General features: G+C 38.6%; 1 protein-coding gene across 5 annotated transcripts in view; it reads left to right on the forward strand.

The window, feature by feature from the left end:
• LMBR1 (limb development membrane protein 1) overlaps positions 1–26,293 on the forward strand; it is a 140,443-nt gene that overhangs the window by 108,687 nt on the left and 5,463 nt on the right. The window lies entirely within an intron of this gene.

Consider the following 26,293-nt stretch of genomic DNA (forward strand, 5'->3'; position numbering starts at 1 on the left):
CCTCCATTATTTATTCAAGGCCCACAGCTGTCGGGGATGCAGGCTGTGCCAGGAAGGGTATAAGCTTTGCGGTCATCTTCATAATGCTTACAGAGAAGTTCATGTTTTAATACAAGTGGAATCTAAATGTAAATGTAGAAGGGACCGCTGTTCCACAGACTAATACAAAGCTCATTTACTTAGAGGTCTTATTTCTTTTGTGTTTGCATTATAGGACTTGTTATCATTTTGACATCTGCTTATAGTGTGCTAATCTTGAAAATGCCATAAATATACACTTTAGTAACTTGATTTGTAGCTAACTGTGATCGTTTGTATTATGGCAGTCCAACAAATAATTTCTGTGATATTATAGCCAACCTACCATTTTATCATTTATGAAATTCACTGTGCTCTGTTATTTAAGATTAATTGTTAATAGTAATGTATAGATTTTATGGAAGAAAATTACATGCTGAGTACAGTTTTAATACAAAGAAAACAAATTAATGGCAAAATGTGCTTTTTGAAGATCAACAAATTAAATTCCTGAGTAGTTTGCCATAGAGATAAATAAAAAGAAGAAAAAGAAAGGTGGAACAATTAAAATGCAGCTAACAAATGCCTGGACCCAGCTGTCCAAACAGGATTAATGGAGTGCATTAGGGTACAGTGAGTCATGTGGTGCTTTGCAAAATATCAACACGCACTGCACTACATGTTATGCCCAGTGGCACTGAATAGATGAAAAGAAGTAAATACGTTAAACAGATTCATAGAGGCTTTTCACAGTATTAAAAAAGCAAATTTCTAGACTAAAAGAAAAAGCTTTATTTTAGTATTATGGGAAATGCAAACTAGAGAGTTACTTTGTAATGCCTCTATTAACCCTTTAGAATTGAGTCTTTGATTTTAAGAAGATAAAATATAGAGAATTGTCATGAATATTATCCTAGTGTATAACGGGATTTTGATTTACTAGCTGAAAAGCTTATAAGACTAGAATAGAGGATGTATTTAGCAACCAAATTCCAAGCTGTGAAATTTTTCACTCTTTCTCATTGCCTCTCACAAGGAAGTCCTGACCCTTAGGATGCTCTCATTTGCTCCTGTGAATTCAGCCAGTGTTCTCAGTTAAATGAGAAATGAAGGAGCAAGGAAAATTATAATTTATCTGTATAAGTGCAGTTTTTCTCTTATTTTAGTAATTTTTAGTGATGATTATAACTTTAATTGTAAATTGCAAGTGTATTGAATCCTGTATAAAATAATTTGGTGATATTTTTGCTTCAAAAATGAAAATGTTTTTTAAAAAATTTAATTTGCCAACTGCTATTGCTGCATCATTGGTATAAACTATAGCTTTAGACTTGAATACCTGGTGTGATATGACAGATTTATTACAGAATTCCTCTGAAATAGCTTCTTATATTTAAATATGGAAGATTTTATACTAATTAAAAAATTACCACTAAGTAGATTTTACAAGCATATTACTTGCCACAAAGAATTAGGCTGTGAGGAGCATCTTGGCTATGTATTTTTAGCCAAATATAATTAATATCGATTATAGTTTTGTTGTCCATTGGAAACACAAAGAATCTGTGCATTACACTTTTTATTTGAAATCTTTAAGACCTTTTAAAACTGATGCCATGTCAGTGGATATGCTTTCCAAAACGTTGCTTTGCTGCCTGTTTAGTGTTCAGTTTTGAAAAATCCAACATTTGGGGGGATATGATGTCCTTATTTTTAGCAATCAGTTTACTCTTTGGTATAATAGACTCTCAAGGTGATTAGAGGAGATGGTTCACAAAGTGAAAATGGAACAGGCTCAAACCTAATAAATTATCTATAGAGGCCCAGACATTTCTATAACAAAATATTTTAAAGGCAGCAGTGAATTTTGTGAGAATAGATTTTGCGAGATTGCTGACATGTTCTTGGTTATGCTTAATCAAGAAACAACTGAGAGATTGACAGTTTTTGCATTATTCTTTGTTTGAAATCTCCTTTAACAGGAAAAATTTTCTCAGATGCAACCAATAGACTTCGTAATACTTTTACTAATTTCCATTTTGAAGTTATTTTTATAGTTAGTTGTATTTTCATCCTGAAATTCTTTCTGTAAATTATTCAAGGCCCAAAAGCAGGTATTTTTTAATACACTTAAAACAAAAAACACTTAACCTTTCAAATCAGCTTGGATCTATTTTTAGTATTTCCATGTATTTCTCATCTGGGTCCCATATAGTCCATCATCTTGCAGGATTTAAAGTGGATTATTCTCTTTTGTTCCTTGAAGAAGGGACTGTGTTTAGAAACTGGTCCTTTGCGGGAGAGGTTTTTATTTGGGTTTGTAAATACACTAGTAATCTTTACCCTGAGCTTTCCCTCTCCAGTGTGAATCAGAAATAAATGATACTTAGACATGACAAATGTGAAATTGAAGTATAAATCTTAATATATATTCCTAATTATGGCTTTGATGTAAAAATAATTCTAAACCCTGTATTGAAAATTTCTCCTCAAAAAAATGGTATATGACTTAATTATATTCTGTTATATTGCAGAGAGTAATAAATGAGTGGTAAAATTAACTTTTGATTGATTACTAATGTTCTTATACCTGACCAATAAATTTGTTTATCTAGTTAGGATTTTTAATTATAAAGAAAAAGTATTCTGTGTCAGATGTCTGGAAGAAGTCACAGAGTCACTAATGCTCACTCCCTCAACACCCTCGTTCCCAGTGTCCACTTGTCGTGTCCTTCTGTTGCTGTTCTTGTTTCAGAGCACATAGTCCTTCTTGCCTGAGGAAATGTCGTGTTGGCCACATATTCTAAATAACTTAGCCATCTGTTGACATACATTCAACTCCCTTAAGTTTTGATTTGTTATAAAATATTTTTCATATGAAATTAATTCCAGTTAGTATTATTTAGTTGGAGGGAGCCTTAAGATATAATTTTTTTAATGTTAAGAATTAAAATGTTACAATTAAAACTAGAACGTAAACTACAGTGAGGGTCTTATTTACATTAAGAATCAAGACCCCCAACCTGGCTGAGAATAGTTAATAGTACACCTATACATGGCCAACTCTGAGACTGATTAACAGATTATCTCCTTATTTATAGAAAATTTTATTTTTAAATTAATTTTTAACTATGTATATGAATAACTTCTAATTATGAGGAATATTAAAGACAGGCTCAAATTCCTTGTGACCACCACTTTTATTTTTATTTATTTATTTTTTTAACATCTTTATTGGAGTATAATTGCTTTACAATGGTGTGTTAATTTCTGCTGTATAACAAAGTGAATCAGCTATACGTATACATGTATCCCCATATCCCCTCCCTCTTGCGTCTCCCTCCCACCCTCCCTATCCCGCCCGTCCAGGTGGTCACAAAACACCGAGCTGATCTCCCTGTGCTATGTGGCTGCTTCCCACTAGCTATCTGTTTTACGTTTGGTAGTGTATATATGTCAATGCCACTCTTTCACTTCGTCCCAGCTTACCCTTCCCGCTCCCCGTGTCCTCAAGTCCATTCTCTACGTCTGCATCTTTATTCCTGACCTGCCCCTAGGTTCGTCAGAACCATTTTTTTTTTAGATTCCATATATATTTGTTAGTGTACGGTATTTGTTTTTCTCTTTCTGACTTACTTCACTATGTACGACAGACTCTAGGTCCATCCACCTCACTACAAATAATTCAGTTTCGTTTCCTTTTATGGCTGAGTAATATTTCATTGTATATATATGGCACATCTTCTTTATCCATTCATCTGTCGAAGGACACTTAGGTTGCTTCCATGTCCTGGCTATTGTAAATAGTGCTGCAGTGAACACTGTGGTACATGACTGTTTTTGAATTATGGTTTTCTCAGGGTATATGCCCGGTAGTGGGATTGCTGGGTCATATGGAAGTGCTATTTTTAATTTTTTAAGGAAGCTCCATACTGTTCTCCATAGTGGCTGTACCAATTTACATTCCCACCAGCAGTGCAAGAGGGTTCCCTTTTCTCCACACCCTCTCCAGCATTTACTGTTTATAGATTTTTTGATGATGGCCATTCTGACTGGTATGTGGTGATACCTCATTGTAGTTTTGATTTGCATTTATCTAATGATTAGTGATGTTGAGCATCCTTTCGTGTGTTTGTTGGCAATCTGTATATCTTTGGAGAAATGTCTAATTAGGTCTGCCCATTTTTGGATTGGGTTGTTTGTTTTTGTGATTGAGCTGCATGAGCTGCTTGTATATTTGGAGATTAATCCTTTGTCAGTCACTTCATTTGCAAATATTCTCTCCCATTCTGAGGGTTGTCTTTTGGTCTTGTTTATGGTTTCCTTTGCTGTGCAAAAGCTTTTAAATTTCATTAGGTCCCATTTGTTTATTTTTGTTTTTATTTCCCTTACTCTAGGAGATGGGTCAAAAAGGATCTTGCTGTGATTTATGTCATAGAGTGTTCTGCTTATGTTTTCCTCTAGGAGTTTTATAGTGTCTGGCCTTACATTTAGGTCTTTAATCCATTTTGAGTTTATTTTTGTGTATGGTGTCAGGGGGTGTTCTGATTTCATTCATTCACATTGCTGTCCAGTTTTCCCAGCACCACTTATTGAAGAGACTGTCTTTTCTCCATTGTATATTCTTGCCTCCTTTATCAAAGATAAGGTGACCATATGTGCCTGGGTTTATCTCTGGGCTTTCTGTCCTGTTCCATTGTTCTATATTTCTGCTTTTGTGCTAGTACCATACTGTCTTGATGACCGTAGCTTTGTAGTATAGTCTGAAGTCAGGGAGCCTGATTCCTCCAGCTCCATTTTTCTTTCTCAAGATTGCTTTGGCTATTCGGGGTCTTTTGTGTTTCCATACAACTTGTGAAATATTTTGTTCTAGTTCTGTGAAAAATGCCAGTGGTAGTTTGATAGGGATTGCATTGAATCTGTAGATTGCTTTGGGTAGTATAGTTATTTTCACAATGTTGATTCCTCCAATTCAAGAACATGGTATATCTCTCCATCTGTTTGTATCATCTTTAATTTCTTTCTTCAGTGTCTTATAGTTTTCTGCATACAGGTCTTTTGCCTCCTTAGGTAGGTTTATTCCTAGGTATTTTATTGTTTTTGTTGCAGTGGTAAATGGGAGTATTTCCTCAATTTCTCTTTCAGATTTTTCATCATTTGTGTATAGGAGTGCAAGAGATTTCTGTGCATTACTTTTGTATCCTGCTACTTTACCAAATTCATTGATGAGCACTAGTACTTTTCTGGTAGTATCTTTAGGATTCTCTATGTATAGTATCATGTCATCTGCAAACAGTGACAGTGTTACTTCTTGTTTTCCAATTTGGATTCCTTTTATTTCTTTTACTTCTCTGATTGCTGTGGCTAAAACTTTCAAAACTACGTTGAATAATAGTGGTGAGAATGGGTATCCTTGTCTTGTTCCTGATCTTAGAGGAAATGGTTTCAGTTTTTCACCATTAAGAACGATGTTGGCTGTGGGTTTGTCACATATGGCCTCTATTATGTTGAGGTAAGTTCTCCCTATGCCTACTTCCTGGAGGGTTTTTATCATAAATGGGTGTCGAATTTTGTCGAAAGCTTTTTCTTCATCTATTGCGATGATCAGATGGTTTTTATCCTTCGATTTGTTAATATGGTGTATCACATTGATTGATTTGTGTGTATGGAAGAATCCTTGCATTCCTGGGATAAACCCCACTTGATCATGGTGTATGATCATTTTAATGTGCTGTTGGATTCTGTTTGCTAGTATTTTGTTGGGGATTTTTGCATCTGTGTTCATCAGTGATATTGGCCTGTAGTTTTCTTTTTTTTGCGACATCTTTGTCTGGTTTTGGTATCAGGGTGATGGTAGGTAGACTCGTAGAATGAGTTTGGGATTGTTCTTCCCTCTGCTATATTTTGGCAGAGTTTGAGAAGGATAGGCATTAGCTCTTTTCTAAATGTTTGGTAGAATTCCCCTGTGAAGCCATCTGGTTCTGGGCTTTTGTTTGTTGGAAGATTTTTTTTTAAATAAATTATTCATTTACTTATTATTTTATTTTTGGCTGTCTTCGGTCTTCACTGCTGCACGCGGGCTTTCTCTGGTTGCAGTGAGCGGCAGCTACTCTTTGTTGCGGTGCATGGGCTTCTCACTGCAGTGGCTTCTCTTGTTGCAGAGCATGGGCTCTACGCTCACAGGCTTCGGTAGTTGCAGCACGCAGCCTCAGTAGTTGTGGCTCGTGGGCTCTAGAGCAGAGGCTCAGTAGTTGTTCACAGGCTTAGTTGCTTCATTGCATGTGGGATCTTCCCAGACCAGGGCTCGAACCCATGGCCCCTGCATTGGCAGGTGGATTCTTAATCACTGTGCCATCAGGGAATTCCAGGGAAGGTTGGTTCAGTGGGTTGTGTAGGCTTACTGGTGGAGGGGACTGGTGCCTGTGTTCTGGTGGATGAGGCTGGATCTTGTCTTTCTGGTCGGCAGTACCGTGTCCAGTGGTGTGTTTTGGGGTGTCTGTGAACTTACTATGATTTTAGGCAGCCTCTCTGCTAATGGGTGGGGTTGTGTTCCTGTCTTGCTAGTAGTTTGGCCTGTGGTGTCCAGCACTCGAGTTTGCGAGTCGTTGAGTGGAGCTGGGTCTTGGCGTTGAGACAGAGGTGTTTGGGAGAGCTGTCGCCGATTCATATTACGTGGGGCTGGGAGGTCTCTGGTGGTCCAGTGTCCTGAACTCGGCTCTCCAACCTCAGAGGTTCAGGCCTGACAGCCGGCCGGACAAGCAAGACCCTTTTGGGAAGTCTGAGGTCTTCTGCCAGCATTCAGTAGGTGTTCTGTAGGAGTTGTTCCACATGTAGATATATTTTTGATGTATTTGTGGGTAGGAAGGTGATCTCCACGTCTTACTCCTCTGCCATCTTGAGGTCCTACTGACCACCACTTTTAATACCAATCCTCTTTTTAGAGTTTCCAGGAACCAATTTGATATGTCGCTTTTAAAATCTTTTTCTGTGTGTACACACACACATACTCGCGCGCGTGCGCATGTGTGTACGCACGCACACGGTGTGCTCTGTAGGATATTTAAAACTCTCACCTGGGTATTACTTTGTTTCTGATGGGCGTTCTTGTTTCTTCTTTGACTCCTAACTTCGGTGAGCCATCCAATAGGAGTTAAAAGAGGAAGAGGTTTTGAACTCATTTCTTCTATCGGAATTCAGTCAGCTGAAAATGAATTTCAAACCAAAATACTTAATTATCTCTTCCTGCTCAGGTCACCAGTGACTTCCTAGTTGCCCAATCCTGTAGATTTTGTTTTTATCTTAATTGCTCAGTAGCACTTGCTGTTTGTAACCCTGCTTCACAGATGTCTTCTTTATTAATATCTGGGCACCACTCCCCTTTTTTCTCCTTCTCCTCTGGCTGTTCTTTAGCTGTCTCTTCTGCTCCTCTGCTTCACCCACACACTTGTCCCCAGATGCACACCTCTAACCCACCACCCACCCCTGAGCTAGGAGCAGATAACCCTGCCTCTGTACTCCACGTGTTGTCCTGCAGCCATCTCACATTGGTCATTTCCACAGTGTGACCCATACATGCGTGTGCGTGTGTGTGTGTGTCCGTGTGTCCCTCCTTCCTTCCCCCATCCTTCCCTCGCTCCCTCCTCTCTCCTTTTCTCGCTTCCTTGTACTTCCATCCTCAGGCACTTTCTCTTCAGTATGCCGAACTAGAAACTGGGGAGTTTGTTAGATGTCTCCACCTTCCTGTACCAATACCTAGTGGCCCTCCTCATTTTCATCTTGTTAATATTTCTCATATTCACCCCTGCCTTCCCATTTCCCTTATTTAAAAAAAAGTGCGAAGAATCAGACTTGTTTAGCATCCAAGCAGAGAGCTGAGTATATGATTTTATTTTAATATTTCATTGTGAGGGAATGTTCATGAAGTGGATTCTAAACAGGTGTTCTTTTCTTTAAGGAGGGTAGAGGAAGAAGTGAAACCAAAGCAAAAGAACTAGGGAAGTATTTAATTTTCCAAATGAGGACGTGATATTGAGCGATACTCTGGAAGCCCCATCTCAGGAGATTTTCTCCAGGAAGAGAGTAGGCAGTTACCATCCATTGGAGGTCTTAAACTTTCACTTGTTTTAAAATTAGCACTTCACGTTTGTTCTTGGACGATGATTATAATTACCATTCATTTAATTTTAATTTGTATTAACATTCACATACGCTAGTTCATCTGGACTACTAAGTTAAATTGCTTCACAGTAGGACAAAATGAGTTTGTAGCATGTAAATAGTCATGACTAAAATTGATGTGATATTTGCAAATGCACTTTTCCATTTCCAGGCCCATATTGGTTCACACTGTTCCCATGGTCTTCTCTCAACCTTTCTCTGCCTGTGCAAGTCCTTCCACTCTCTTAGGCCAGGTTGCATCCTCTGTCGCATGTGAAGGTGTACCAGATTCTTGTTTCAGCCTTGTGGTATACGTATCTATGTGGATTGACTTTCTCAAGGGACTTTACATTTCTTAAAGGGCAAGACCAAATTTTATGCGTATTTTTATCTCTCACAGTCCCTAGTTAATAAATATCTGTGATGTCATTGGATGCCACCATGTTGAATGTGGACTGTATTCTCAGAATAGATGAACCAGGATATTCTAGGTGTCCTGCTTCCATCCTGGTTGCCTTTATTTCCATGTTCCAAGCTTTTTTTTTTACCAAGTATGCTAGTTGTATTATTTTAAAAGACCCTTACGATAATAGGCAAAGTATAGAAACAACCCAAGCATCCATTGACAGATGAATGGATAAATAAATTGTGGTTCATACATACAGTGTCATATCATTCAGCTGTGAGAAGGAATGATGCCTAAGTGAAATAAGCCAGTCACAAAAAGACAAATACTGTATGATTCCACTTATATGAGGCACCTAGAGTCATCTAATTCACAGAAAGAGCAAGTGCAGTGGTGGGTGCCAGTGCCTGGGGGACAGGAAGATGGAGAATTGTTCTTTAATGAGAGTAGAGTTTCAGTTTTGCAAGGTGAAAAGAGTTCGGGACGTTAGTTGTACAACAGTGTGAAGGTACTTAACACTTCTGAGCTGCATACTTAAAAATGATTAAGGTGGTAAAGTTTATGTTATGCTCGTTTTACCAGAATTAAACAAAAAAAGAAAAAGGAATGAAGCACTGACACACGCTACAGCGTGGATGAACCTTGAAAACATTGTGCTGAGTGAAATAAGCCAGACACAAAAGGTCACATAGTGTATGGCTCCACTTATATGAAGTGTCCAGAAGAGGAAGATTCATAGAGACAGAAAGTAGATTAGTGGTTGCCAGGGACTGGGGGGAGGGGTAGTGAGGAGAAACTGCTAATGGGTAGGGGCTTTCACTTTCAACTGGTGGAAATGGTTTGCAGTTACATAGAGATGGTGCTTACACACATTGTGAATGCAGTAAATGCACTGCGTTATTTACTTTAAAATAGTTAATTTTATGCAGTGTGAGTTTCATCTCAATAAATTATATTTTTAAGAAAAGATCTTTACACAGTAGATAGTAAATATTGATATTTGTTCTCTTCCCTGTTTCCTTGACACGGTAATCTAATCCCAAGGGCTAAATTTTTTCTTAAATTTTTATTTATTTATTTGTTTATTATTTTAGTATAGTTGGCATATAATATTATATTAGCTTCAGGTGTACAACATAGTGATTTGACATTTATATACATTATGAATTGATCCCCATGATAAGCCTAGTGACCATCTGTCGTGATACAAAGTTATTACAGTGTTATTGACCATATTCCCTATGCTGCATATTATGTCCCTGGTGCTTATTTCTTTTATAACTGGAGGTTTGTGCGTCTTAATCCCCTTTACCTATTTCACCCACCCTACCACTGCCCTCCCCTTAGCAACCACTGTTTGTTCTCTGTATCTGTGAGCCTATTTTCATATTGTTTTGTTTTGTTTTTTAGATTCCACATATAAGTGAGATCATATGGTATTTGTGTTTCTGTGTCTGACTTATTTCACTTAGCATGATACCCTCTAGATCCATCCATGTGTTGCAAATGGCAAGATTTTAGGTTTTTTTTTATGGCTGACTAATGTTGCATTGTATGTATGTGTGTGTGTATATATATATATATATATATACGTATATACACATACATATACATATATATGTCACATGTTCTTTATCCATTCATCCATAGATGGACACTTAGGTTGCTTCCATATCTTGGCTATTGTAAACAATGCTGCAGTGAACCTTGGGGTGCATGTGTCTTTTTGAATTTGTGTTTTGCTACTCTAGCTTCCCTTTCATTTCCGTTTGCATGGAATATCTTTTTCCATCTCTTTACCTTCAGCCTGTGTGTGCCCTTAGATCTGAAGTAAGTTTCTAGTAAGCAGCATATATTTGGGTCTTGTGTTTTTTCATTCAGCCACCGTATGTCTTTTGATTAGAGCATTTAGTTCATTTACATTTAAAATAATTATTGATAGGTATTTATTGATTACCATTTTGTTAATTGTTTTCTGGGTTTTTTGATAATTCTTCTTCTTTTCTTGTTCTCTTCCCTTGTGACTTCATGACTTTATTTAGTGTTATGCTTGTATTCCCTTCTCTTTAGTTTTTGTGTATCTTTCACAGGTTTTATGTTTGTGGATACTATGATGTTCCTATATAACAACCTGCTATGTATATAGCAGTCCATTTTAAGTTGACGGTTGCATAAGTTTGAGTGCATTGTAAAAGCACTACATCCCACCCTCCCTCCCCATCACACTTTATGTTTTTTTTTTTTTTTTTTTTGGCGGTACGCGGGCCCCTCACTGCCATGGCCTCTCCCGTTGCGGAGCACAGGCTCCGGACGCGCAGGCTCAGCGGCCATGGCTCACGGGCCCAGCCGCTCCGCGGCACGTGGGGTCTTCCCAGACCAGGGCACGAACCCGTGTCCCCTGCATCGGCAGGCGGACTCTCAACCACTGCGCCACCAGGGAAGCCCCACACTTTATGTTTTTGATGTCATATTTTACATCTTTTTATTTTGTATATCACTTAACTATTTATTTTAGATGCAGATGATATTTACCAGTTTTGTCTTTTAACCTTCATACTAGATTTATAGGTCGTTGAGACACTACCTTTACTATATGTTTGCCTTTACCAGTGAGATTTTTTTTCTTTCATAATTTTCTTGTTGCTAGTTGTGGCCTTTTCTTTTCCCTTTAATGAAATCCCTTGTTAAGCCAGTTTAGTGGTAATGAACTAACTTTTTTAGCTTTTGCTTGCTTGGGGAATTATTTCTCCTTCAATTCTGAATGATAGTCTTATTGGTTACAGCAGCAGTCCCCAACCTTTTCGGCACCAGGGACTGGTTTTGTGGAAGACAATTTTTCCATGGATGGGGGAGGGGGGGTGGGATGGTTCAGGTGGTAACGTGAGCGATGGGGAGCGGCAGATGAAGCTTCGCTTGCTCACCTGGCGCTCACCTCTTGCTGTGCGGACGAGTTCCTCACAGGCTGAGGACCAGTACTAGTCCACGGCCTGGGGGTTGGGGACCCCTGGGGTGGAGTGTTCTTGGTTGTAAGTTTTTTCCTTTCAGTACTTTCAGTATATCATACCAATCTCTTCTGGCCTATAAAGTTCCTGCTGAAAAATCAGCTGAACTGTAGGAGTTCCCTTGTATGTAACTAGTTGTTTTTTCTCTTGCTGCTTTTAAGATTCTCTCTTTATCTTAAACTTTTGACATTTTAATAATAATGTGACTTGGTGTGAGTCTCTTTGTGTTCATCTTGTTTGGGATCTCTGGACCTGGATGTCTGTTTCCTTTGCCTGGTTAGGGAAGCTGTCAGGCTGATTTCTTCAAATAGATTTCCTGTCCCTTTCTCCCTCTCCTTTTTCTGGGACCCCTGTAATGCAAATGTTAGCATGCTTGATGTTGTCTCACGGGTCCCTTAAACTACCCTCATTTTTTTTAAGTCCTTTTTTCTTTCGGCTCTTCTGATTGATTTCTGCTACCTGGTCTTCCAGTTTGCTGATCCGTTCTTCTGTATCCTCTCATCTCCTGTTGATTCCCTCTAGTGTATTTTTCATTTCAGTTATTATATTCTTCAATTCTGATTTAAAAAATATATATATATATATTTTTTTTCCTATTTCTTTTTTAAAATTCTCACTGAGTTCATCCTTTCTTCTCCGAAGTTTGGTGAGCATCTTTGTGTCTATTCATTTGAACTCTTTATCTGATAAATTGCATATCTCCGTTTCATTTAGTTCATTTTCTGGAGTTTTGTCTTGTTCTTTCATCCGGAAAGTATTGTCTCCTCGTTTTGCCTCTTTGTGTCTGTTTCTGTGTATTAGGCATATCAACTGCATCTCCTGGTCTTGAAGGAATGGCTGTATGTAGGTGTCTTGTGGGGCCAAGTGGTGAATCCCACCCCCAGTCACCAGAGCCAGGTGCTTCAGGGACATCCCTTTGTGTGGGGTGCATGCAGCTCCCTGCTGTGGCTGGGCCATGATTGCTGAGGGGGCACTGGTGGGCGGGGCTGGCCCCCAGGCCAGCTGACTGCAACTGCTACGGGCACACTGGTGCCCCATGGAGCAGGAGCTGCTTTGGAGGGGCGCCAGTGCTGGCTGTGGCCACCTGCCAGGTGGGGTGGGGCAGGAGCCGCTTTGGAGGGGGTGGGCGGGTTGGGCAGGGCTGGTCCTCAGGGGAATTCCAGGATGGGCCACATGGTGTTAGCTAGGTTCATGGACGGTGATAGAAATGGTGCTTACCAGTACCAGGCCATCCAGGTGGAAGGAGAGTAAAAGAAAGATGGCAGCACTTCTGTCCCTGGAGAAAGTTCCACCAGATCCCTCCTCCTCCACAGCCCCCAAAATTAGTCATGAGTCTCCGTGTATGACCCAGTTGCTTTTCAAGCTGCCTCTGCTGGAACTCAGAGCGAATGCATTGGTGCACGTGCCCTTCCTGAGTGGAGTCTTGGCTTACAGCAGCCCTCTGGCTCTCCTGGAGGTTAGCCTCTGCTGGTTTGCAAAGCCAGACGTTGTGAGGGCTCATCTTCCTGGTGTAGGTCCCCTGGGCGGGGGAGCCTGACATGGCGCCTGGACCCCTTGCTCCTCAGGGGCCACCTGTGCCGTCATGATAACCCTCCTGCTGTGGGTTGCTACACTGGGGGATGTGGGTTCTGACTAGACCAAGTCTCTGTGCATCCATCTCGAAGTGGCCTTTTCTTTATATCCTTAGTTGTTGAAAAATCTGTTCTGATAGTCTTCAGATTGTTCTCAGAGATGGTTGTTCCTTATGTAGCTGTAGTTTTGGTCCTGAGGCCTAAATATTGTTAGGACTATGAGTCAGTCTTTGACTTATTTGTCTCCCTAGTGTTACACACTTGATAAAGGAAGAGGGATCAGACAACAGGGGCCTTTATTGTGCTGATAGCATCCCAGGCGGGAGTGTCTCCTCCACCGTCCTCTCCACCCAAAGTTTAGTCATGATCTAAGGGTTAGTTCAGCACCTTTTTCTCTTACAGTGAAAATGTGATCTTGTCATTACCCTGCTCCCAGTGCTTTAAAGTCTTTTGCCATTAGAATAATTACCTGTTTCCATAAGGTGGCACAGAAGGACATTTATGCCTAACTCCGCCTGTATGTCCAACTTCATCTCTTGCCACTCTGAGCCTTACATTCTGAACCATCATGAATAAAAGGGGTGCTCTTCATTTGTGTTGGGATGGGAAGCAAATACTGCTGTGTACCCACTATGTCTTTGAATATGTTACTTCGTCTGCCATGAATAATTTTGTCATCACCTATTCTCTGGCATAACCTAACATGCCATCTAACAGTCAGCTCACCATTAACTCCACAGGTAAAGTTTTCCTTGAATTTCTCCCCCTTTAAGTTCCCTCCTGTGTACTCCCAAAATACTTTTCTCAGTCCTCCACATATCTGCCATGTCACTTGTCGCATTGTGTTCTAACTGCTCACTTTTCTCTTCGCTCCATAAAACTGTGAGCTCCTTAAGGGAGGTAATGATCAAGTGTATCCAGTGTCTGCACATAGCATTTAGGACATGTGTGCAATGGAGGAACTCGTGTGCTTTTCAATTTTTCACTTCACTTAACTGTACAAAGACTTTTAGTTGTGCCGAAAGTGTTTCATGTCACGAAAATCTTCTTAGGAAGACTCTCAATTCCATGAAGGGAATAAATGTTATACATACTTACTTGTAACTCTTACAGTACCTGTGTAGGGTCAAGAATATGAATAGGAACTCAAAAATACTTTAAAATTTAACTCATACCACAACAGCAAATACAGAAATATAGAATTTCTAATTAAATCTACTTGACACAGCCATACACTAATATATTCATGCATGATATGGGGTATATAGTCTGAAGCCTGATAAATGCATTTTAACAGGTTTATTGAGGTATAAGTGACATATCATAAACTGTACCTATTTAAAGTGTATAATTTGATAAGATTTGACATAACTTGTGTAACTGTGAACCTGTTACTGCAATCAAGATAGTGGATAAGTCTGTCACCCTCAAATGTTTCCTTTTGGCCCTGTATATTTCCTCCCTCACACCCGTCTCCGTCCCTCTCCCCCACACCCCCGCCCCAGCAATATCCCCAGGCAACCACTGACCTTTTTATAACTATAAATTAGTTCACATTTCCTAGAATTTTTATAAATGAAATCATACACTGTGTACTATTTTTTGGTTTCTTTTACTCAGTGTATTTATTTTAAGATTCATCAGTGTTGTTTCCTGTGTCAGTAGTTCACTCTCTTTATTGTTGAGTAGTGTTCCATTGTACGTATATACCACAATTTGTTTTTCCATTCACCCACTGAAGGGCATTTGAGTTGTTTACAGCTTTTGGCTATTGTAAATAAAGCTGCCATGGACATTCACATTCAAGTCTCTGTATGGACTTAGGCTTTCATTTCTCTTGGGTAGTAACTAGAAATGGAATGCCTGTGTGTATACTTCATTTATAAAGAAATGGCCGAACTGTTCCAAAGTGCTTATACCATTTTATATCTCCATCACAAGTGTCGGAAAACTCTGGTTCTTCTACATCTTCACCAATACTTGGTATAGTCAGTCAGTTTAACGTTAGTCCTTCTAATAGGTGTGTAGTGGTATCTTTTTGTGGATTTAACTTGAATTTCCCAGATGACTAACGTGCTCATTTGCCATCTGTATTTTTTTTTGATGAAATATTTATTCAGATCTTTGGCTCATTTTTTAAAAGTGCTTTATCACAATACCTGACTTGCAAATATCTTCCCCATTCAGTGGCTTGTCTTTTTATTCTTTTACCAATATCTTTCAAAGTACAGACATTCTTAATTTGATAAAAATAAATTTACTAAATTTTCTTTTATGGATTGTGCTTTTGGTGTCATACCTAGTTAAATCTTCTCTAACCCAAGATGACAAAGATTATCTCCTATGTTTTCTTCTAGAAATTTTATACTTAGGTCCATGACCTATTTTGAGTTAATTTCTATATATAGTATGATGTATGAATGAAAGTTTATTTTTTGGCATTTGGTAACCAATGATTCCAGCACTACTGCTTGAACAATCTATTCTTTTCCACCGAATTGCCTTTGAAACTTTGTTGGAAATCTATTGTCCATGTATGTGTGGGTGCAGATCTGTTTCTGAACTCTATTTTGTTCCATCGATGTCTCTGTCTTTACGTCAATACTACACCATCTGGATTTCTGTGGGTTGATCATGAGACTTGAAATCAGGTAGTGTAAGTCCTTCAGCTTTGTTCTTTTTTTCAGAGTGGTTTTGGTTATTCTGAGTCCTTTGCATTCCTATATGACTTTTAAAAATAGCTTGTCATTTTTCACACAAATGTCCACTAGGATTTTGATTTGGATTGTGTTTAATCTGTAGAACAAATTGAAGATGATTAATGTCTTTACAATATTGAGTCTTTTAGTCCTTGAACAGTCTGTACTTATTTAGTTCTTTCATTTGTCTCAGCAGTGTTTGTAGTTTTATGTTCAGGGCTTGCACGTTTGATAATGTTGTGAATGGTATTTTTTTAAAAAATTCAGTTTCCAATAGTTCATTGCTAGTATGTAGACATACAGTTGATTTTTGTGTGATGATCTTTTATTTTGCAACTTTGCTAATAAGTTCACTTATTAGTTCTAGTAATTCTTTTAAATCTATTTTATAGGTTTCATTGAATTTTCTACTTTGATGATTATGATGTCTGTGAATAAAGGCAGTTTTACTTCTTCCTTTCCAATATGGATGCTTTTATTTATTTTTCTTCCCTGTTGTATTATCTAGGGCCTCCAGCACAGTGTTGAATAGAAGTGTGGTGGGGGCACATGTTCTTGACTTGTTCCTCACCATAGTGGGAAAGCATTCTGACTTTTACCATTAACTGGTATTAGCTATAGTTTTTGTTTTTTTCTTTGTTTTGGTAGATGCCTTTTACCAGGTTGAAGAAGTTCCCTTCTTTTCCTGCTTAGCTGGAGTTTTTATTAGGAATGGATGTTGTATTTTGTTAAATGCTTTTTCTGCGTCTATTGACATAATCATTTTCTTTTTTAGTCACTGATGCTCCGTTCATGTTTCTGTTGTTTTGCTTTCTGTATTTCATTTTGAGTAGTTTCTGTTGAAAATGTCTTCAGGTTCACTAATCTCTTCTTTTGCAGTGTCTAATCTGTCTTTAATCCCATCTAATGTATTTTTCATACCTTACATTGTAATTTTTCTCTGTAGAAGGTAAATTTGGGTCTGTTTTATATCTTTTATGTCTCTACTTAACAAGTTCATGCTTTCCTCTAGCTTCTGAAATATAAGGAATATAGTTATAATTGTTTTAATGTCCTTCATACTCATTCTGTCATCTGTGTCATTTCTGGGTTGGTTGTTTTCCCACAAGCAACGTATTGGTCAGTTCCCAACTGAATACTCAAGACGTCCTGTGCACACCTTTCAGGTTCCCACCCTGTGCAGCTCTCTAGCCACCATGCTGTCCCAAGCTCCACCTGCACCCCTTTAACTCAATGAGGTGGTTGGACTCTGTCCCTGTTCCTTTCCACTCTGAATCAGAAAGCCCTCTTTAGGCAGGAGCTATGACAAACAAAGGGGCCACCTTGCTTGTTTCTCATCTCAGCATCATTGACCTTCATTGCTAGATGCTCAAGGTCTCGAATACCACGGTTTTGTATATTTGGTCCAGTTTTTTTAATTGATTCAGGTGTGAGGGAAAATCTGGTCTCCTTCACTTAGTTTTGGCTGGAATCTGAAGTCAATAAACATATTTCTAATTCATGTAATATAATGAAAATCTATTTGCAGAGTAAGACTGGTCAGATTTAAACTCTTTCCTTTAACATCATCTTCTGTTACCCCCCCAAAAGTGGAACCTCTCATTAGTTTTAGAATTACTTTCTTTGTGAATAAATAAAATAATTGACAGTGAGCCTATTTACATTAGTCGTGAAATTAATGATGTTCAAAATTGATTGTAGATTTTATTATTTCATACTCTTTAAGTCACATTTATTTTTTGACACTGTGTAGGTAAATTTATTTCAAAAGCCTTGTTTAGAGAAGAGAATTTAAAAATCTAGTCAAGATAATAATTTATACTACTTATTATGGGAATCCAGAGGGGGGGAAATGTGTTAATCCCAATGTTTTGTCAAAGAACACTTAATTTATAAATTTGTTTTTTGTAATAAAAGTATGTGCTCTTTTTGGCAGTCTTTCATTAAAGCCATGGATATTCATGTCAGCCATCTGTGTGATATGCCAGCACACATGATTTATTGAGAAAGTTACTTTAATGATCCTTTTAGTGTGTCAAGCTTTATAAATTCTCTCTCAACTTCTTGCTAGCTAAGGAACATGAATCTGCTTGCTAAAAGTCTAAGTTGACTCAGGTGGGCTAACAAACGTAAATTCTCTTGACTCATGTTGCAGGTGGAGTAACCAGCTCTTTCTTGAAATGAGGTTTTGTTTTGTACCTTAGTTCTTTTATAGGTATGGATTAAAAAAGATCTTTATTTAAGGAATTATGCATAAAACATTTTCAGTTGAATCCTAGTGCAGGGAGCTGCACTAGGTTTGTTATGAAGAGTATTTTATTGACAGATAATTCAGATAATGTGGCCTTATGCTTAGCTGCTGTTGAACTAACTGAGCTTCTTACCTGGTATATATTTTACTTATCTTTTAAAGAAGTGAACTTCTGAATGGGAATAAGCATTTCAGTATTTGACTAGGAGAGTGAAATGACAGCATTTGGTAATTGAAATTTTCTTATAGTTAGTAGTATTTTAAAGTTTGCTGCCTTAGTATCCTTTTATATATTTCCCTAGAAATAGAGATTTTGAAGTATTTTACATTTGTATGTCTTATTAAGTTAGAATTTTAAGTATTGTTACTTTTTCTTGTGTTGGTATTTTTAATTAAAAAGTACATTGGACCAAATGGACTTAATAGGTATATATATATTTAGACTGTTCCATCCAAAAGCAGCAGAATACACATTCTTTTCAAGTGCCCAAGGAACATTCTAGATCACATGCTAGGCCTCAAAACAAGTCTCGGTAAATTTATGAAAATTGAAATCATATTAAGCATCTTTTCTAACTGCAATACTATAAGACTAGAAATCAACTACAATAAAAGAAACTTCCCCAAACACAAACATGTGGGGGCTAAACAATACATTACTAAACAACCAATGGGTCACTGAAGAAATCAAAGAAGAAATTTAAAAATACCTGTAGACAAATGAAAATGAAAGCACAACGATCCAAAATCTATGGGATTCAGCAAAAGCAATTCTAAGAGGGACATTTATAGTTATAAAAGCCTACCTCAGGATACAAGAAAAATTTCCAATAAAGAATCTTACTGTATACCTAAAAGAACTAGAAAAACGAAGAACAAACAAAACTCAAACTTAGTAGAAGGAAAGAAATTGTAAAAGATCACAGCAGAAATAAATGAAATAGAAACTAAAAAAAAAAAAATAGAAAAGATCAATGAAATTAAGAGCTGGTTCTTTGAAAAGATAAACAAAATTGATAAGCCTTTACCCAGACTGATTAAGAAAAAAAGAGAGGGCCCAAATTAATATCAGAAATTAAAAAGAAGACATTACAACCTATACCACAGAAATACAAAGGATCATAAGAGATTACTAAGAACAACTATTTGCCAATAAAATGGACAACCTAGAAGAAATGGACAAATTCCTAGAAATGTACGGTCTCCCAAGACTGAACCAGGAAGAAATAGAAAATATGAACAGACCAATAACCAGTAATGAAATAGAATCAGTAATAAAAACTCGCAGCAAACAAAAGTCCAGGAGCAGATGGCTTCACAAATGAATTCTACCACACATTTAGAGAAGAGTTAACACCTGTCCTTTGCAAACTATTCCAAACAATTGCAGAGGAAGGCATGCTATCACCCTGATATCAAAACCAGACAAAACTATCACACAAAAAAATTACAGACCAATAGCACTGAGGAACATGTACAAAAATCCTCAGCAAAATCTTAGCAAACCAAATTCATCAGTACATTAAAAGGATCGTACACCAATAAATAAATAAAGTAATGTTTATTCCAGGGATGCAAGGATGGTTCAGTATCTGCAAATCAATCAATATGATATATCTCATTAAGACACTTGAAGTATAAAAATCATATGATCATCTCAATAGATGCAGAAAAAGCTTTTGACAAAATTCAATATCCATTTATGATAAAAACTCTGCACAAACTGGGTAGAGGGAACATACCTCAACATAATAAAGGCCATATATGATAAGCCCACAGCTAACATCATACTCAGTGGTGAAAAGCTGAAAGCATTTTCTGTAAGATCAGGAACAAGACAATGATGCCCAGTCCTGCCACTTTTATTCAACATAGTATTTGAAGTCCTAGCCACAGCAGTCAGACAAGAAAAAGAAATAAAAGGAATCTAGATTAGAAAGGAAGAAGTAAAACTCACTGTTTGCTGATGACATGATACTATACTTAGAGAATCCTACAGACACCACGAAAAAACTATTAGACCCCATCAATGAATTCCATAAAGTTGTAGGATGCAAAATTAATATACAGAAATCAGTATACAGAAATCTGTTGCATTTCTATACACTAACAACAAACTATCAGAAAAAGAAATTAAGAAAATAATCTCATTTACCATTGCACCAAAAAAGAGTAAAATAGCTAGGAATATATCTAAATAAGGGGGCAAAAACCTGTACTCAGAAAACACGGGTGAAAGAAATTGAAAGCAACACAACAGATGAAGAGAAATACTGTGTTCATGGATTGGAAGAATTAGCATTGTTAAAATGAAGATGAAGAGAAATACTGTGTTCTTGGATTGGAAGAATTAACATTGTTAAAATGACCATACTACCCAAAGCAATCTACAGATTCAGTACAATCAAAATACCAATGACATTTTTCACAGAACTAGAACAAATAATTCTAAAATTTGTATGGAACTACAAAAGATACTGAATTGCCAAAACAATTTTGAGAAGGAAGAATGAAGCTGGAGGTATCAATGCTTTCTGATTTTAAACTATACTACAAAGCTACAGTCATCAAAACAGCATGGTGCTGGCACAAAAACAGACACATAGATCAATGGAACAGAATAGAGAGCCCAGAAGTTAACCCATGCAGCTACGTCAATTAATCTATGACAAAGGAGGCAAGAATGTACAGTGGGGGAAAAGACAGCCTCTTCAATAAATGGTATTGTAAAAACTGGAAAGCTATATGCAAAAGAATCAAACTGGACCACTCTCTCACATCATGCGCAAAAATAAATTCAAAACAGATTATTTAAGTGTAAGACCTGAAATCATAAAAATTCTAGAAGAAAACATAGGCAGTATGCTCTTTGACATCAGCCTTAGCAATATGTTTTTGGGATCTGTCTCCTCAGGCAAGGGGAACAAAAGCAAAATAAACAACTGGGACGACATCAAACTAAAAATCTTTTGCACAATGAAAGAAACTGTCAACAAAATGAAAAGGCTGCCTACTGAATGGGAGAAGATATTTGCAAATGATATATCCGATAAGGAGTTAATATCCAAAATATACAAAGGCTCAATATCAGAAAAACAAACAACCCAATCAAAAAATGGGCAGAAGATCTAAATAGACATTTCTCCAAATAGGAAATACAAGTGGCCAAAAGACACATGAAAAGATGCTCAACATTGCTAATTATTAGAGAAATGCAACTCAAAACTACAACAAGATATTACCTCACACTGGTCAGAATGGCCATCATCAAAAAGTCTACAAATAGGGGCTTCCCAGTTGGCGCAGTGGTTGAGGGTCTGCCTGCTGATGCAGGGGACACGGGTTTGTGTCCCAGTCCGGGAAGATCCCACATGCCACGGAGCGGCTGGGCCAGTGAGCCATGGCTGCTGAGCCTGTGCGTCCAGAGCCTGTGCTCCTCAGCGGGAGAGGCCACAACACTGAGAGGCCCGCGTTGTGAGGCCCGTGTACTGCAAAAAAAAAAAAAAAAAAAGTCTACAAATAATAAATGCCGGAGAGGGTATGGAGAAAAAGGAACCCTCCTGCACTGTTGATGGGAATGTAAACTGGTGCAGCCACTATGGAGAACAGTAGGGAGGTTCCTTAAAAAAACTAAAGATAGAGTTACCATTCGATCCTGCAATCCCACTCCTGGGTATTTATCTGAAGAAAATGAAAACATTAATTAGAAAACATGTATGCACCCCTATGTTCATTGCAGCATTATTTATAATAGCTAAGATATGGAAGCAACCAAAGTGCCCATCAATAGATGAATGGGTAAAGATGTGATGTGCGTGTATATCCACACACCACACCACACACACACACACACACACACACACACACACACACTGGAATATTACTCAAACATAAAAAAGATTGAAATATAACCATTTATGACAACATGGGTAGACCTAGAGGGTATTACGCTTGGTGAAATAAGTCAGACAGAGAAAGACAAATACTGTATGACTCCACTGATAATATGAAATCTAAGAAACAAAACAAATGAACAAACATAGCAAAACGGAAACAGAGTTATAGATACAGAGAGCAGGTGGTTTCCAGAGGGAGGGCGGTAAGGGGAGGAAAGAAATAGGTGAGGAGATTAGAGTTGCAAAATTCACGGTCTGAAATGTACAGTGTGGGGAATATAGTCAATAACTATGTAACTAGACATCGTGATCATTTTGAAATATATAGAAGTATTGAATCACTATGTCGTGTAACAGGAACTTGCATAGTGTTTTAGGTCGATCATACTTCAAAAACAAACTCATAAGAAAAAAGATCAGATTTGTGGTTAGCAGGGACGGGAGGTGGGTGGAAGAGGAACTGGATGAAGGCCGTCAAAAGGTACAGACTTCCAGTTACAAGATAAATGAGTACTAGGGGTGTGATATGCAACATGATACCTAGAGTTAACACTGCTGTGTGCTGTAGAGGCAGGTTGTTAAGGGGTAAATCCTGAGAGTTCTCATCACGTGGGAAAAGTTCTTTTTAACTTTCTAAGTTTTTATCTGTTTGAGGTGATGAATGTTCACTAAACTTATTGTAATAAACATTTCCTTTGTATGTGAGTCCAATCACTATGCTGCACACATTAAACTTACATAGTGAGGTATGTAAATTATATCTCAATAAAACTGGAAGAAAAGACTTAAAATAAAAAGTACATTGTACAGTTTAATTATTGCTGTGACACAGTCCTCTCAGACATTTTAGAAAAGTGATTATTTAAGGCTTCTTGTCTAATAGAAGATTTTCAGAAGTGAAGGACTGTGTGGCACCAGGGTAATCTTTTAGTCAGTCGAGATGTTAGATTTTTAAAACATTACATGTGAAACAGCAGGGTCTTTGGAGCTCGTCCCTATATAATCTCTAGTATTTTGTCTGCTGCCTCACGCGTACTCTAGCAACAGACTCCTGGATTTCTGTCCGTGAGGCCAACCTGAGGTATCTGGGGACCAGAACATCTAATGAGAGAGATTGCGCTTCGCCTGGTGTTTCTCACTGGGTCTTGACCCTGATTCTCGAGATACCAAGTTGAGTCCACTAAGAAGTTCTAGTGAAAGTATTTTTCTGTGGTTCATAACATACCTTCCATTCTCACTCTGCGAATGCTTTCTGCCCCCGACCTCACTCTCATGCAGTGGTGCTGTCCCAGCACGACACAGGCCAAGTTCTGGGCGGTGCCAATTTGCTATTTAGCATACGACAGTGGTTTCCAAAGTGGAGTTTGTTTCCCGTCCATTCACAAAGTAAGTCATTGGGCTGTGTGAAGAAACTATTAGAACTTGTATTTATTTTTATTGTTAGAATTTTTAAAGTTTTTGTTTTGTGTGTAAAATAATGTATATGTCAGTGAGTAGTACATATATATCAATAGTTTATAAATAATTAAAATACACATATAATGGGTATATGTACTCTAATTTTATTTTTGCTTTTGGTGGTGTATGATCAAAAATTTTTGAGACCGGATAAGACTCTTATAGCGCATCTGGGTGAGGGTTTTTATTCTGTTATTTGTCAGTTCCTCCATAAATATGAGCTTCATGATATGCACAATTGTGTGTGTGTGTGCGCATACGCACACGCCTGCCCCCTCATGTATGTGTGTTTTTCTTGTGAAAAATTCCGTGGCTCTCACCAGATTCTCGGGAGTCTTTGGCCCTAAAGATCAAATATGCTGGGCTTCCCTGGTGGTGCAGTGGTTAAGAATCCACCTGCCAATGCAGGGCACACGGGTTGGAGCCCTGGTCCGGGAAGATCCTGCATGCCGCGGTGCAACTAATCCCACGTACCACAACTACTGGGCCTGTGCTCTAGAGCCCGCGATCCACAACTATGAAGCCTGCGCGCCTAGAGCCCATGCTCCACGACAAGAGAAGCCAGCGCAATGAGAAGCCTGTGGGCACCTCAACAAAGAGTAGCCCCTGCTCGCTGAAACTAGAGAAAACCCGTGCTCAGCAACGAAGACCCAATGCAGCCAAAAATAAATAAATAAAATAAATAAGTGTTTTCTAAAAAATGCATAAAATCAGATATGCTTACCTGGGATCCCTGGGCCATGAAACCACTGAAGTTCTTTTTGGGAGGACTGTACCTTGTTTACATATAACTGCCTAGTTTAAATTAAGTGGTACTAACTGATTCACTCTGTTATAAAGCAGAAACTAACACACCATTTGTAAAGCAATTGTGTACTCCAATAAAGATGTAAAAAAAATTAATTATTAAGTGGTACTTCATTTGAAAAATAATATATATGGTTAGATACATATTCTTTTTTCTTTTTAATTAATTAATTTTGGCTGCGTTGGATCTTCGTTGCTGCGCGTGGGCTTTCTCTAGTTGCGGCGAGCGGGGGCTACTCTGTTGTGGAGCGCGGGCTTCTCACTGCGGTGGATTCTCGTTGCGGAGCACAGGCTCTAGGCGCGCAGGCTTTAGTAGTTGTGGCTCGCGAGCTCTAGAGCGCAGGCTCAGTAGTTGTGGCGCACGGACTTAGTTGCTCCGCGGCATGTGGGATCTTCCCGGACCAGGGCTTGAACCCATGTCCCCAGCACTGGCAGGCATATTCTTAACCACTGTGCCACCAGGGAAGTCCCATATTCTTTTTAATAGATTGAAGTCTTCTTAAGTCTTTAGTCTGATAAACTGCCGCCAGGATGGTTGCCATGATCTCATGGTGTGACCTATGCTGCATACTCTACTAGGGTCTGGGTCCCTTTTACCTTCTTTTAAAAGATATTTTATTGTATGTTTTCACTAACCTTATACTTCTTTAAAGTATTATGATAGATTATTGTCTCTCAGATTCAAATACATTGGCCCTGGATAGATGTAGTTACAAAAGAGCTGCTATTTGAAACCGGCTGTTTTTCTGTTGTCTCCATAAGCTGCTTTTGTGGAGTCTGTCTGTATAATAGGTGATGGGACTGCATTGAGTGGGGATGTGAGTTAAGTTTAAAAGTCAGCTGATAAGATGAAATTGAGTTTAGTCAAAGTTATTCTTGAAATTCTTAGATCACCCATAAAATTAAAGGTATATGATTTTGTCTATACAGTCCTTTGTGGTTAAAATTTTATATGGCCCCGAGTAGCTCTTCAGTTTCTTCCTTAAAGAGTGTCAACAATCCCATCATCTCTCAGTTGACTGACCACTTGAATGCTGTTTTACTTATTTATTTATTCATTTACCAGTAGTCAGAAAAACCCTACCATTCACATATTCTTTCCAGTAAGTATTGGGCCTAGGACACGAGCTCACTGAATAGAATGACTGTTCAGATTTTTTTTCAATAAAAAGACTTGTTTTTTAAATATGTATAGGTGAATTTAAGTAACTTCAATGCATATATGATACAACTGCACTGCATTTGCAACCTATACGACATAATTACACTGTATTTCCAGCGTTGGCCATTTCCCTGCACAAGCCTGTAGCATCCAACTCAGATGAATAACGTGTGTGTGTGTTTTTTCCCTTGGAAAGGAATCACTCTATTTGTTTATTTGTTATGTAATAAGTTTTAAGTATGTGCAAGGCATTGCTCTGGGCATTGGAATTATAAGAATGAAAATGACACAGTCCCTGTTCTTATAGAACTTACATTCTAGTGGCGAAAGTAGGCAATAAATAAACCACAAAGGAGGGCTTCCCTGGTGGCGCAGTGATTAAGAGTCCGCCTGCCGATGCAGGGGACGCAGGTTGGTGACTCGGTCCGGGAAGATCCCACATGCCACGGAGCGGCTGGGCACGTGAGCCACGGCCGCTGAGCCTGCGCGTCCGGAGCCTGTGTTCTGCAACGGGAGAGGCCACAACAGTGAGAGGCCCGCGTACCGCAAAAAAAAAAAAAAAAAAAAAAACACAAAGGAAAAGAAACATTTCGGGCAGTGTGTGCTGTGAAGAAACATAATCAGGGTGGAGGGCCTTGGCAGGTCCGCTGTCTGGGGAAGGGGAATCAGGTGGCCTCTCGGAGGAGGTGACACGTGAACAGGAGCCTGCATGAAGAGGGGACAAGGGTGGGGGAGGTGAGAGGGTTTGTCAGGTGTCTCTTCCATCACGACCCTGGTTTCCTAGTTCAGGGGAGCAGGCTGCACCCACCCGCCCCACACGAGTGGCACGGTGGGTTTCTTGTGGATGTAGGCGAAACCTCTGAGCA

This window comes from Lagenorhynchus albirostris, chromosome 8, assembly GCF_949774975.1.
Source record: "Lagenorhynchus albirostris chromosome 8, mLagAlb1.1, whole genome shotgun sequence".
In the NCBI taxonomy this organism is placed as follows: Eukaryota; Metazoa; Chordata; class Mammalia; order Artiodactyla; family Delphinidae; genus Lagenorhynchus; species Lagenorhynchus albirostris.